General features: G+C 38.4%; 1 protein-coding gene across 8 annotated transcripts in view; it reads right to left on the minus strand.

Annotated features, from left to right (window-relative positions):
- camk2d1 (calcium/calmodulin-dependent protein kinase (CaM kinase) II delta 1) overlaps positions 1-13,800 on the minus strand; it is a 92,677-nt gene that overhangs the window by 48,611 nt on the left and 30,266 nt on the right. The gene's annotated exons all lie outside the window — the stretch shown is intronic.

Genomic DNA, 13,800 nt, shown 5'->3' on the forward strand with positions numbered 1-13,800 from the left:
CATTATATGTCTATATATATATATATTATCTATCAATCAGTAAAGCCTTCATATTGTTTAATCCAGGTCCTGTATTTGATCAGTGTGCATAGGCCTTGTTATTCAAAAACAGAGAGGATGTGAAGTACATAAATGTTAACATCTACTTATGGGAATTTGCTCTTCAGAGAAGTACACTCACACACTGAAGGGTTTCCATCACAGGTTCCATCTTCTGCCAACACTCACACAGTTGTTCTACTGCCATAGAGAAGAGTCTCTGATTCATAGTGAGGGAATGGTGCCATTATTGTTAGTAAAACTATTTTTTTATTACATTGTGTTATGGTTGACAATGTGGTGTCTATTGGCTAGGGCTGGGCAATATGTCAGAAAATGTTATCCTATTTCAAATTTTCATATCAGTCAATACCAATAACAATCACAATAAATGTCAGATCATTTGATTTGATTTGATTTTTGCTCCTGAGTGAAAGCTGAGGAGACCAGAAGGTTAATTGTGGTTTTAAACTTTTCTTTATGATCAGAACATGACAAACACTTGACAAACTGTGGAACCTTTCACAAATCTGAGGTAGAAAAATGATGACAATGCTAAAATCTAACCTAACTCATCTAAAATCGAACTTGCAGAATGCAGCCCTCTGTTCCTGCAACATTGTATATTGTGATCATTATCGTTATTGTTTGATCAACCAGCCCTACTAATGAGAACAGTCTTTGCAGGGAGTTTCCATGTCTCCTTTAGCATAGACAGTTATGTAACTAAACTCTAAAACAAGGACGACAACATTTCCTTATATGTCCAAAATCTAATCAAATGTTAATTAACAGCACTTTGATTTTACTTTTGCTTTTTACATTACATTTGATATAACCCTTAAAGACATCATGGTTATAGTAGCAGGTGTTAGTGAAAAGGTCAGTAGAAAATTGTTATTAACAAATAAATGAAGCAGACAGGTCAATTTATCAAAAACCGAATACACTGTAGTAATAATAACACCAAAAAGAGGATACAATGGGGCAGTAAACTATGAGCAACTCAGACATTTAAGAGGTGTCACTGGGGTCATCTCCAATTCAGCTGATTTCCTATTCAAATGAAGAGGTTTTGAGAATGTTGAATTAATGGAGACTAAGTTACCCAGAAGACGGCTGAATATTTAATAACTGGGTCTTGTCACAGTATGTATTATTCACAGTGTGGATCATAAGTGGGCTTGACGCAGCCATATGAAAGAGATTTTTCTATGTAGATGGAGCTGTGGTGTCATAAGTGCAGTAGGAGGGGACAATACTACCTTAAAATACTGTCATGATACCGCAGGGTATTTCACTAGTAATGATATTCATGAATTTCAAGATAAGTGTTACAGTGGTTTGAGGTAGATATGATCATTTATAACCAAGCAACTTCCACATGACCAAAGTGTCTCCCTTTTCTGGCTCTAACACCATGATAACATTTCACATAGTGTTAATATCACGATATGATGTTATCTAAGAGATCCGTGATCAGCTGACTGATTTTAGTCCAGACTGAAATACCTCAACAACCACTAGACAGACTGCAGGTCATATTTTTAACATTCATGCTCCCTAAAGAATGAATCCTAATGACTTTGATGATGCACTGACTTTTCCTCTTGTACCAACTTGAGTCTGAAAGCTTTTCAAGACACATTTTAATTTCTTCAATTCTTTGTCTTAATTTGTTAATTTTGCTATGCTACTATGTTGGTGCGCATGGTTAACATGGCTAACATTACACATTATACTTGCTAAATATCAGCATGTGTGGCACAGTATTGCAGTGGTTAGCGCTGTCTTTCAGTACCTATTCTTGGAATATTTGATATTTTATTATTTTCTATCCTAATTGTATTTTATCTCTTCTGTTATTGCCATTTTTATTTTCTTTTGTCAAATTACAGTTCAGGTTTGTCTGCAGTGCTGCAGTATGCCTACAAGGGGGAGCTGTGTGAGTGACAGATGCAGGGAAGACTGAGAAAGAAACAGAAGGGAGGGAAGTGAGGAAAGAAGAAGAAAGACTGTGTGTGTGTGTGTGTGTGTAAGTGTACATGAGGAGTTGGAGGGGAGGGGTCGGGGAGACGTCGTTTTGGGGAGAGGGAGTTTTGTTTTCCTCCATGTTTTTTTCATGTGTTTGAAACTGTATCTGTTAAAATGGGTGTGGTTCCTACTGCCTATGCAAAGTTCTCCACTGTGACACTGTGGCATATGTTCATTTGACTCTATACTCAGTACTGTGTCTGATTTATGTTGACTATTTCTTGTTTGGTGCTAACAGACCAATTTAAAATGCTGCTTTGTAAATGTAACATCTGGCAGTGTGTGCAGTCTCAACCAGCACAAACATTTTTGCTCCTGTGTGATCCTATCTTCCAACAGATGTGATGACACCATCTCCAATCACACCTCGGTTTACAAGTCTCTAATCCTAATCGGACCAATGGGATGTGCTTTTACAGGGGCTGTAATCCTAATGGTCACCGGGTCGACGCTGACTTCTCTCCCTTTCTCCACATCATCCTCTCCGTCCGCTAGTCTGTGACATAACAGGATTTACAGCATGAGTGGTGCTCACTCACCATCTCCAACCACAGGCAGCTGGTCTTTTCTTGCCATGCTCTCTACCATTTCCTTCCTTTGCTTCACTGTCTTCATTATCAGTCTGCTGTTTGTGATTTGGAGATACTTAACAGAGAATTAGATGTATAAATTACTTACTTATTACTCAGAAAGTTCCTGATTTCAATTAACATTTCACCAAATTTTAGACTGTTGTTTTTCTTCTTATTAGTATTAAAATATATTACAACATTTAACTCTGACATCTGTTGTTAAATCAAAACAGGTATTACATCTGCAGGATAGCAAGACAGAAAAGATTCTCCATTCCTTTTACACACTAAGCACACAACCTACATAAATATTTTTTCACAATTATGATCAATGTCAACACTGATTGAGAGCTATGTCAAACACATCTGACATACAACCATACAGATCTATCTGTAGTAACTAACATTGGCTGATGATACCAGCTTGGACAATTTACTTGTCTAGCTCTACAAATAAAAAATTGAAATAAGATTCAGTCCTAATATTTGCAATGAGAGAAATGTATCTTTATCGACAGGGGGCATTGTGAAGCATTGTGCAGCATGAACTGACAAAACTGCTGTTTCTATTCATGAGGCCAATCTGAGCATCACCATCTTCTTCCATAGTGATAAGATGTATGTCTGGGTTTTGAAGCAAAGGATTCAAGTAACCAACAAATCTCTTAGACACAGGGTGCAGACATTCGGTACACAGTGTTGTTGAGCGTGCTTTTTTTTGCTTTATGATCATGCTCAAATATCAACCCAATATGTGTCATTTAGGCTTGCTTGAGTGAAATGGCAAGCTGACAAAAAATAAGTCAGACAGAAACCTGGAGTCATTTCAGTTTCATGGTACTGACTCAGACTTGTGTTGTTCTCTATCTTCACTTAGTGTAGTTCCTCTAACACTATAAATAGCTAAAGCTCTTACAGTTATGTATAATATGTAAAGGTTTTCAGACTGTTTACATTCCTAACCCAAAATCCTAGGTCTTCAGTGGTCAGATGTTTAAGGTTTCAGGACATTTACACACAGGAACACTGTTTACTGCTTATACTTAGTTTCAGTCTTCAAACATCAGGCAAAAACCAAGCTTCTGGGGTTCAAAGACCACTCCCCTTCACCTTCACAAAAAGCATTTTGACCCCTTGATGTTTCTCAATCACGAATCCAAGTCCTTGGTGTGATTCACTCTGGAGCTGGCCCATTTAGAAAACCCAGATGAGCTCCTGAACATCGTCATCAGGCCACGGAAAACGAGGACAGCAGCTATTTTCAATGCAGCCGACTGATCAAATGAGCTGCCTCCACAGTGCTGTAAAGCAGCACATCTGGTTCCTGATCCAGAGCCTACAGGTTCAGTCACTTAAAAAGAATAATCCTGGTGTGTCCACACAGTCATTACTGTCTCATACTCATCTCAGAGCAAACAAATTATCAGGATATCTAAACATTACCTCATTTAAAACTAGAGGAAAAATATAAAACAAAACATGTTTTCAAGCGACTAACCTTTCACCACTAAGTATAAGAAAAGATCTGTCATTCCTCACCATTTTCACCTGCTGTTATTAAAGTAATAGGTGAGTAATGGAGTTTGGTGCCAAGAGACCAAGAGAGTGAATGTGATACAAAAATGAAAGAAAAACACCGCTGGCACACCACAGTGCCTGCTTACACATTCTAATGTTTTTTTCTTTCTTTATCCCCCCCAGGCAACATCCCAACTCTCATTTCCTGGCTCTCACCTTTAAATGGTCACTCCAATAGTCTGAGCCACCCTTTTTTCAGGCGATGCCAGGACAAACAGTTTTAGTCAGCAGGAATGCAGATAAAGCAAGGAAAGGATGAAGAGAGAAGAAAATACGTGACAGGTTCTGGGAGGAGCTCTGTGTTATAACCGTTGGATTTAAGTACTATTATTAACACTTAAACTATAAACACTACTGACAGACTGAATTATTGGTCCCTGTCAGTGTAACTACACTTATATGGTTTGTCTGACACCCTTTTAATAGTAACTTTTCTGTTACAGTTCTTATGGTTTGGAGTGCCCCAAGGAGCCACCCTTGTCCTGTATTTTTCCTACACTGTTGCCCATAAGTTGGAATACTTTTTTCACCCTGTTGTACCTTTCTTTCAAACCTGCCAATCAACAATCAGTTCCTCAGAACTGTCATGACAATAAGAAACAGACAGACCAAAAGTTCATGCATTTGAGTGTTGACAGAAGTATGATATTAAACAATGCTCCTGCTGCTATTACCCAAAGAGCATTCTTCACCATAATGTAGGATTTCACTTTGATTACTCTGTTTAACGGTTACATCATAAAACTGGTTCAGTCGAGTTCCATCAAGTCAGATTCTGATCCATCCTTTCACCTGATGAAACCAGACCCAAAGCTAAAGATAAGAGCGCTTTTGCAAGTGTGGTCTCTAAGCTCTGGAACACATTATCATGTTGAAAGACTTACTTGATTGCAGTACTCATCTTTACTATGTGTCTATGTATAAGCAGTAAGTTTACTCTTTTTCTTAAGCATGTTTTTGAGTGCTATACAATTACAGATACTGATGGTGGGATTACATCTCTGTGTGTAAAAATAAACTGGTTGATACAACTTTCTGTCCCGAGGCAGAAAAAGTATGTTTACATTTGCACAGCTATAAACGTCGAAGCAAAACAACAATCTCTGGTAAACGCCTGTACAGGTTCACTGACATACAGCCCACAGAAGAAGTGAGCAACTTTCAAAGACAATAAAGACTATGAGAGATAGAACGCTTCCTGAAGATAGGGAACCCAAGGAACGCATTCTTTCGAAACCATTTTCAAAAGCAGAGTTGTTTATTAACTCCAATGCCAAAACTAGGTAAGTGGCAATGAGATACAGCAATAAGAAAACCCCTTCCAGCATCACTCTACTGATCCTTGTTTCCTGACAGGGAGTCCAAACACACATCCTTTGACAAACCTGAGCACACCAGCTCATGAATAAGATAATAACTTGAGAGATGTAAACAAGCTTTTCACCGACAAAGTGCTGATCCTCATTCTGCAGCCCCACACAGGGGTACTAGGTCTGCCTAACAGGTCTATTCAGATACTTGAGCTGACAATCATCATTAGCAATCATAATCATTGTGGTTTTATTCACTGATGGAGCTGCAGATGCACTGGAGACTCTTGGGTGTAGGTGTAATTGGAGGAATTGTAATAAGAGGGCCCTGTCAAAATGCAATTAGCTGCAGCTATCTAGGATTCTCGACGTGTGCATCAGTGTGTGTGTGTTTTCATGTGTGTGTTGTCTGTGCATAAGCTGATGAAGAGTCAAGCTGAGGTCAGAAGGAGAGAACACACATACCAGATGCCTCAACTGTATGTTCATAATATGGAGAGTGGCTGACACACAGCATTTAGCTGGAAGTATATTAAGTCAACGCTACATTTACTATTATTGAAGGCTTTGAGACAGCCATTATGTTGTTGTCATTTTCTTTAATTTATCCCCTTTATGTCTAGTTCAGTTAGTGTCTCAGTCATGCTACATGCTCTTGTGCTACAATTCTAATATGTAACTGCTGGTGTTAATGAAACATATAAGCTCCTCAAGGAAATCTGGAATATGACTGAAAACACCAGGTGCCTTCTAAAATGTGTGTATAACCACAGATGGGATGAACATTTTCACCATAATACTGAATGTTAATCTAGCACCATATGACAGTTTATCAGTGAAGCCTTTTGGTGATAATGATTTGCAGTAACATCCTAAGAGCAACAGTAGCCACAGATTCTGTATAACATACAAATAAAGTGAATGCTACAGAAGAAAACAAATGACTGATAAACACATAATGAAAGTGTTTTTCTCCTGTCAGATTCCCATTCCCATCCACTGTTTTGAGAAAAACTGACCCTCTTGTCCTTTTCTGTGCAGTATAACTCCACACATCATCAGGATTGGCAGATTGGCTCTTCATTGGTGAGAGCTGTTTTTTTTTTTTTTTTTGTGGAGAAAGCAAAGATAGACAAAATGGTCTTGTGTGCTTCAGACAAAAAGCTTGCTGGATCGCCCCTTTCCAAAAGGCCGAATTCAGAGGGACAAGTCCAACAATCACACCCACTTAATGCAAGAATTGGCCGAAGTGTGTGGGGATGTGGAAGGAGGAGGGTTTAAACCTCTGCAAAGCTCTCTTTTTTTTATCATTCACTACTTAATATTTGTTGGTACAAATGAGAACTGATGCCTTTGAGTGTGTACTGTTCTCCATATTTGTATGATTCATCACATCAAGCCAATGAAGACATGCAAAACACAGAATTCTTGGAGAAAGGCCTTTCACACACCACCTGCAAGTGTGGTTATTTTTTAAATACATTTGCCTTTAGATGTGATTGGATGACTTGACATGTGACATAATGTTGAATGAAGCACACAGACACCCCATCTTGGGATTGGGATTGAGAGCAGTAGCAGTTTTAACTTTAACATTGTTGTGATGTTAACTTTTAAGGTGGGACAAATGAGCTGACAGTTGTCCATGACATAACCTGAAAGCAAGCCATGACAAACAAATAGGACAAACCTTTCTTGATTATGGGATCCTCATTGGCCAGTGCCTTCTCTGTGAACTCTGCTCGTTTTTTTGTTTTTTTTGGTATGGCTCAAAATGCTTTCAATTCTGCTTTTCAAACTTTCTTTCTTACTACACGGCTTAGTCCTATGCTAAACTTTGCCTCTGCAGTGTGCTCAGTGGCACATTTTGATTAGCATACCTTACACCACTGATCATGTGTAGAGAACCTTAAGGAAAGCAACAGATTTTTAATGTCAAATATGCTAAAAATGACACTTGCAGGCTTTAACCAAAGGCTTATTAAGATGTATATAATGAAAGGTTTTACTGAAATGTCTTGTAGTCACATGTCTACCTATACCAATTACTGTCTAGGTCTTTAACCACCCAGAGCTCCTGTCTGTCTCCAGTGTCTCCCTCTGTCCTGCTTCAAATTCAGATCATATTCTGCTCTACCATTTCAGTCTAGGCCTCCTTAGGCCAAAACCTGTTATACAGCAATACACACTGCAACTAAGGCTCAGTTGTAGCCCAATCTCTCTGGCCCACTTTAAGCCTCAGAGGATATTCTAGCCAGAGCCTGGACTTAGCCACTGCATCAGCTCAGAGACCACACAAAGGAGTCCAACCCACACACTAAACTCTGACAACAGCCATCACACAGCTGATGTTGCCATTATGGTAACATGGGGTAAAAAGGACAGGAAAAGTAATGCAATAAAACACGTCAAATGCTCGGAAAAACTGAGACTCAAGATCTGAAAACCACCAATTCAAAAGCAGCAGTAAGCTCTCTCTGAATGGCAACGCTCTGCCTTCACAAGGCAGCCTCAAGGAAGCAAAGCTGGAGCGTTTATACAGTACGTTTGTGTGGCAGACAGCAGCTATTTAAGCTTCATCTATCACATCTCTACTCAATGTCTGCCAGCCTGTTAAAAGTAAACTGAAAAAAAAAAAAAAACACAATCAGTGCATCAGTAGAGACCAAAAAAAAGCAAAAAACAAACAAAAAACAACCAGATGTGACGTGCAAGAGGCTAAAAATAACCCACACCAAGAAACCACAGCACATGCCCACACACAAACACACACAGAGATGGACTGATGCTGCCATAGGCAAGAGCACAGAGCAGGTGTGACTAACATTCAGAGTGTGTGCGCTTGGATTGAGAGGGAAGTGAAGAGGGAGAAGGTGATGAAAATCGAAAAAGAGAGTGAAAGAACTGAGAGGCTGGACAACAGATTACTAAAAATAAACATACGGATACAGTATGCTTGCACACATAAATCAGTGAAATGATTATATCTCACATATATACATTTGCTAAACTACTACAACTTTGGGATTTCTGAAACTGATGAAATGATGCTGGAACTTTTCCTCATTTATGCAGTTTTTGTAATATTAAAAAAAAAAAAAAAAAAAAAAAAACGTTACTACTGCTGCAGATTTAGTCATCAGGAGCTAAATCTAGCTGTGGCTCAGGATGAACCAGTGAGATTTTTAGCAGAGTGTCTGTGTGCTCTAAAAACCCAACTAATATTTGCTCTCTGACAAAACCAGCTGACTCGACTCATGGTGCATTACATCTGTAACAGCTCCAGTGAGTAAGTGAGTGAAGAAATTGAATGAATGAATGAATGGATCTCTGATAGGTTACTTTATAAATCCATGAGGTGCTTCATATTTAAAACGCTACAAGTACTCCAGTATACTGCTTCTTTTCTCTAAGAGTGGGTATCAAACATCAGTATTTAAATGGATTTTTGGCAACACTTTACTCTAAGTTCCCCTATTTAAATACAGATAATCAGATAATACATGGTTTGTTTATTGTGGCTGTGAGCAGACTTAAGTGTTTATTAATGTTTTTGTCTAGAAGTGTAACCCCTCTTATGGACATCCTTAAGGGAAAGCTGCTGTATAAACAGATAATGAATGACAATAGAGTAAAACACTGTTGTAATAATATGAACTATATCTACACTGAAGACCTGTTGACAAAACCAAACACAAAGTAAAACTGAGGCTGATGGGAATGTGGCTAGTTTGGCAGGTATTTGGTCACCAAGAACCAGTGTACTGGATAAACATTTGACCTGATGATGGAACCAGAGGAAGAGTCAGAATCATTAACATTACTAGGATTATCCTCTGGGAACCATGAACGTTGGTGCAACATTTCAATGTAATTCCTCCAGTATTTGTTGAGATAATTTAGTCTGACAAACTGACATCGCTATCTGTGGCACAAAATGTTTTGGATATAATGCAAATCTTTAACAATTAATTAGCTCTGTAAATGAATGTCTCCAAGTTCACAATGAAGAGTCAGACACAGAAATAGCCTGAATGTGTTTTTAAGCAATAAACATCACTCAGTGACTACAGTAATTCTGACGGACATGACAGTCCAGTTATCCCATTCTAGCTCTGTCAAGCAGTCAGAGGCTTTGTCAGAAGACATAAAGCCTTGCTAGCAGGAACAGACTGTCAGACCAGTGTTAGACTACAGTATGCTAACCTCTATGTTCTCTGTCCAAGCAGCTTTCACTTTATGGCACCCCAGACACACTTTCCACCCGGCCATTCAAGCTGTGGTGGGAGGTTGATATGACAAGTCAGTGTGTGGGCAAGCAGGTGGCAGTGCCGGGGGGGAAACTGCTGTCAGCATGCTGCCCGCTATCACCGGCAGCCAGACATTCAGACGCCATCATGAGCAGTCAGCGCGACATCCATCATAATCCCACATCTGACAGGCCAGCTTCCTGACACACGTTACACACTCAGTCCCTACTCACACTCATCTCTCAGTTTTGATGGACTAGAGTCTAGGAGGATCTGCTTCTGATGAAAAGGCACTCAAGAGGTTAAGTAATGACTGAGGGAATGATTAAGTGCAGATATTAACACTGGTGGCAAAAATTCCCCACAGCCATATGGGTAATATCTTAAAACTGATATTCTGAGGAGTGGTGATAAAGACAGACTTATATCGGGATTGCTAAAATGCATGGATTGACTAGCGTAATGTACAAAAACCCAATGGTTTCTGTAGTCCGACTGCTTTCTAAAAGGTTTTTAATACTAATAGCCAGATTGCAGTTACAACATGTGTGCTGATGGCTTAGGCTGTTCATGTGATGAAGTTGATGCAGTGTAAACAGGAAGAGGACAGGCCCAGCTGTTAGATAGAGAGGAGGAGGGGGGAGGCTTGACACACCAGCTGGGTTTCCACGCTGACTTTTTTTTCCTTAGGGGCAGTGAACTGCACAGTGAGGGATGCTCTTTTGTTTTTGTGATGTCTTGCCCGACTGGACATTTTTATGGAATCTTAACATCTTTAAATGTGTGATATAATCGTAAGAATAACTAAATATGAATCAATTTTGCACTATTTTCCAGGCTTTTAACTCTACATTATAGCAAACAGCTCCTAACCTGGCTGTGACACCACTCAACCAACAGAAGAAGTGCTCTGAGAATTAACATTACATTTGATGCTCATCTTACACTCTAATGTTGCTTGGTGTGAGAAACACTATTACCTACTATATCATACATGGACATTTTTCTTTGTTTACTGCTTAAAACCTAACCAACAATTCAAGTTCAAGCACAAGCAGGTTATTTTCCTTTTTTTCCAAGATTTTACTGTCAAAGTTAAGTTTAATGTGTTTGAACTCTAGATTGTGTATTCGCACAGCACAACTTTCTTCATATAGAATGTATGTGTAGAATGGAAACCAAGGCCGGCTCACTCTACACCACTGAGAAATAACAACGCTATTTATTTCTAGGTTTCTTCAACACTACAGTAAAAGTGCAAAAAATTGTGTTTTCCCCTTGCTGCTCTTATGATGAGTAATTTCATGGCTCATGTTGACTATTCTCACTTGGTATTTCCTGTATTAATCATGCTATCAGAACCAACTCTTCATTCAGGACTGAGTTTCCCAAACAAATGAATTCAACAAAACTAATGAACATGACTTAACCAAAAAAAATCTTTGTCTGTAAGCACTGACTAGTTTTGCTGCATTTTCTGAAACTATATTAAATCTGTTGAGAAGAGCTGCTATGATTGGTCAATTAATCAATTAGTTAATTAGGAGTAAACTAATCAGCATTTGGCTCATAGTCACATTTCAACATTTACTGGTTCCAGCTTCCCAAATGTGACTGTTTGCTGCTTTTCTTTGTCATAGACGACAGTTGGTCACTGAATCACTGATAAAAGTTTTTCATTTTTTAAAAATATTTTATAGATTAAGCAATTCTTGAATATAATGAGTAAATTAATCAATAATGAAAATAGTCATTAGTTGCAGCTGAACATGTATGTTCCAGTAAAATGTTGTAAAGATGAAATAACATGGCTTCTTAACCATAAACATAATCACATTTACATCTTACTATATGAATTTGAAGACAGGTCATTTCTAACACTGCACACTAGTGTTGATCAAATCTAACAATGGTTAGTGTAACAGAGTGTTACTGTAATGAGTCACTGGTAACTCTATTACAGTGTTAAGAGTTGCATTGACACTCTGTAGTGTCAACCCATACAGACATGTTTAAAGTCTGATGGTGTTATTTTGGGTTTCCTCTCTCACCAGCTTTCCAACTGCACACACACACACACACTTTATTTATTGGCTGCTGCCTTTGACTGAGACTCAGACCGGGAGCAGGCTGATTGAGATGAGGTGTCAAACTGTTTTAACAGCTCTTCAACTGTCTTTCACCTCAGGGTGGATTACAGCTCATCTCAGCCATCTCTGCAGAGAGTTCGAGCTTCACGCACACGCACACACACACTCGCTCTGGTGTGGTACGTTTTTCCGTGTAAGGGGCTGGAAGTCATGTTTGGTCTGAAACACAGTCATGTGTGGTTTCTGGTAACAGCATTGCTAAGCAGTGCAGTGCAAAATTTAGTTCCAGCTAACACGTTCTGGTGCACTTTTTTGTGGACTGTGGGTCTGTTTACATCATTAATGAACACACACATATAAACTGAGCAGCAACAGGCTATTCACAGCTATATGCTTTATTTATTTACATCTACTTGCCTCTGGTAGAATAGGTTCTATTCAAAGACAAATGCAATGTTAGTTTCAAAATAAGAGCATACAAAGCTCACTTAAACTACTTTTAATCAGCTTCACCACAAGAGTTTCATGACTTTCTGCTGAATATAAATGAGTCATGAGGGCTTTGTTGTTGAGCTGTGGTTCATAACAGCAGTGACTGTCTTGATGCCTTGTGTTTTTTTCTATTCCTATCAGTGCAATTATGTTTTATTACTTCTTTGCATGATTTTCTATTATCTTAACTTCAGGATGAAAGGTTATGCTTTTTTACTTACTCTGCCTTTCTCAGCAACAACACAGGACACTGAACTGTGATACAATCATCAACTATTGTCATACACCCAACTCAATTCAATTCAATTCAATTCCATTCTTTATCGTCATTGTCAGTAACAAGAAGATTCTGTTCAGCACCTCAAAAGTGACATAGCAAAATTAAATCTAAAAAAGTGCATATGTGTAAATATATACAGTGTATTCTCAACAGCCCAACTGATGTTAACCCTTGATGCTATCATTAATTTTTTCTCCCTTCATTCTCTAATGTCCTATACTTTTAATTTGAAACTTTTACTAACACCCCTTTCTGTACAATCTTCTTTCACTGCTAGTAATTTATTACATAGGAGCTGTTGTCCTGCTCTCTGATGAATGCGCTGCACAATTATTTGTGATGATAGTTAGCAGATTTTAAATCTTTTTGTATTCTAAACACTTTTACATTCTGTACTGCAATGTCTTCATACTTATCAGTCGACACATTCAAAGATTCAAAATCTGTAATAAGCTAATATCAGCTGATTGGCCTGTTTGATTTATTAGTCGAGCTCTAATACTAAGCATCTCTGACACAAACATTTCCTACTATAATAGTGATACAGCTGTGTGATATAACACATATTATGTGTGTCACATCAACACTTCCCTCATCAGTTATCCAGCAACGTCTATACTGAACGCTCGCTGCATTGATTTCCTATTTGTCCCATGAGAGCGATGCTGCAGTAGGTTAATGACAACATTAGTTTTTGATGAATGTGCATGGTTTTGGTTTGGAAGTTCTGAATTATTCACCTTGGAGGATTAAGTGCTATTAGCTTAGATTTATCAACTAAGCTAAATACAGGCAGAAGAATCAGTGTTTTCTAGGGATGTAACAGTATTGTCAATTTCATGATATTACGAGACTAAGGATTTTTTTTTTCAAAGTCTTCAATTGCCTTTTTTTAAATAAACATGGTATCCTGGATTTGTTATTGAGGTATTATCATATTGTGAGATTTTGATATTGCTTACATCCCCAGTGTTTTTCACGATGGAAAGTGTTGCACTACAAGAAAAACTGGAGCTAAAGCAGGGATACAATCACTACATTAAAACTATAGGAAAGACACTTCTGCAGTCGTTGTACTTGACTTTGGACAAACTTCATTTTGAGTCAAGGTGTCAGTCCAACAGAAATGCATGCTCACAAAAATATTCGTCCATG

The sequence above is a fragment of the Lates calcarifer genome, linkage group LG14 (genome assembly GCF_001640805.2).
Source record: "Lates calcarifer isolate ASB-BC8 linkage group LG14, TLL_Latcal_v3, whole genome shotgun sequence".
NCBI lineage: Eukaryota > Metazoa > Chordata > Actinopteri > Centropomidae > Lates > Lates calcarifer.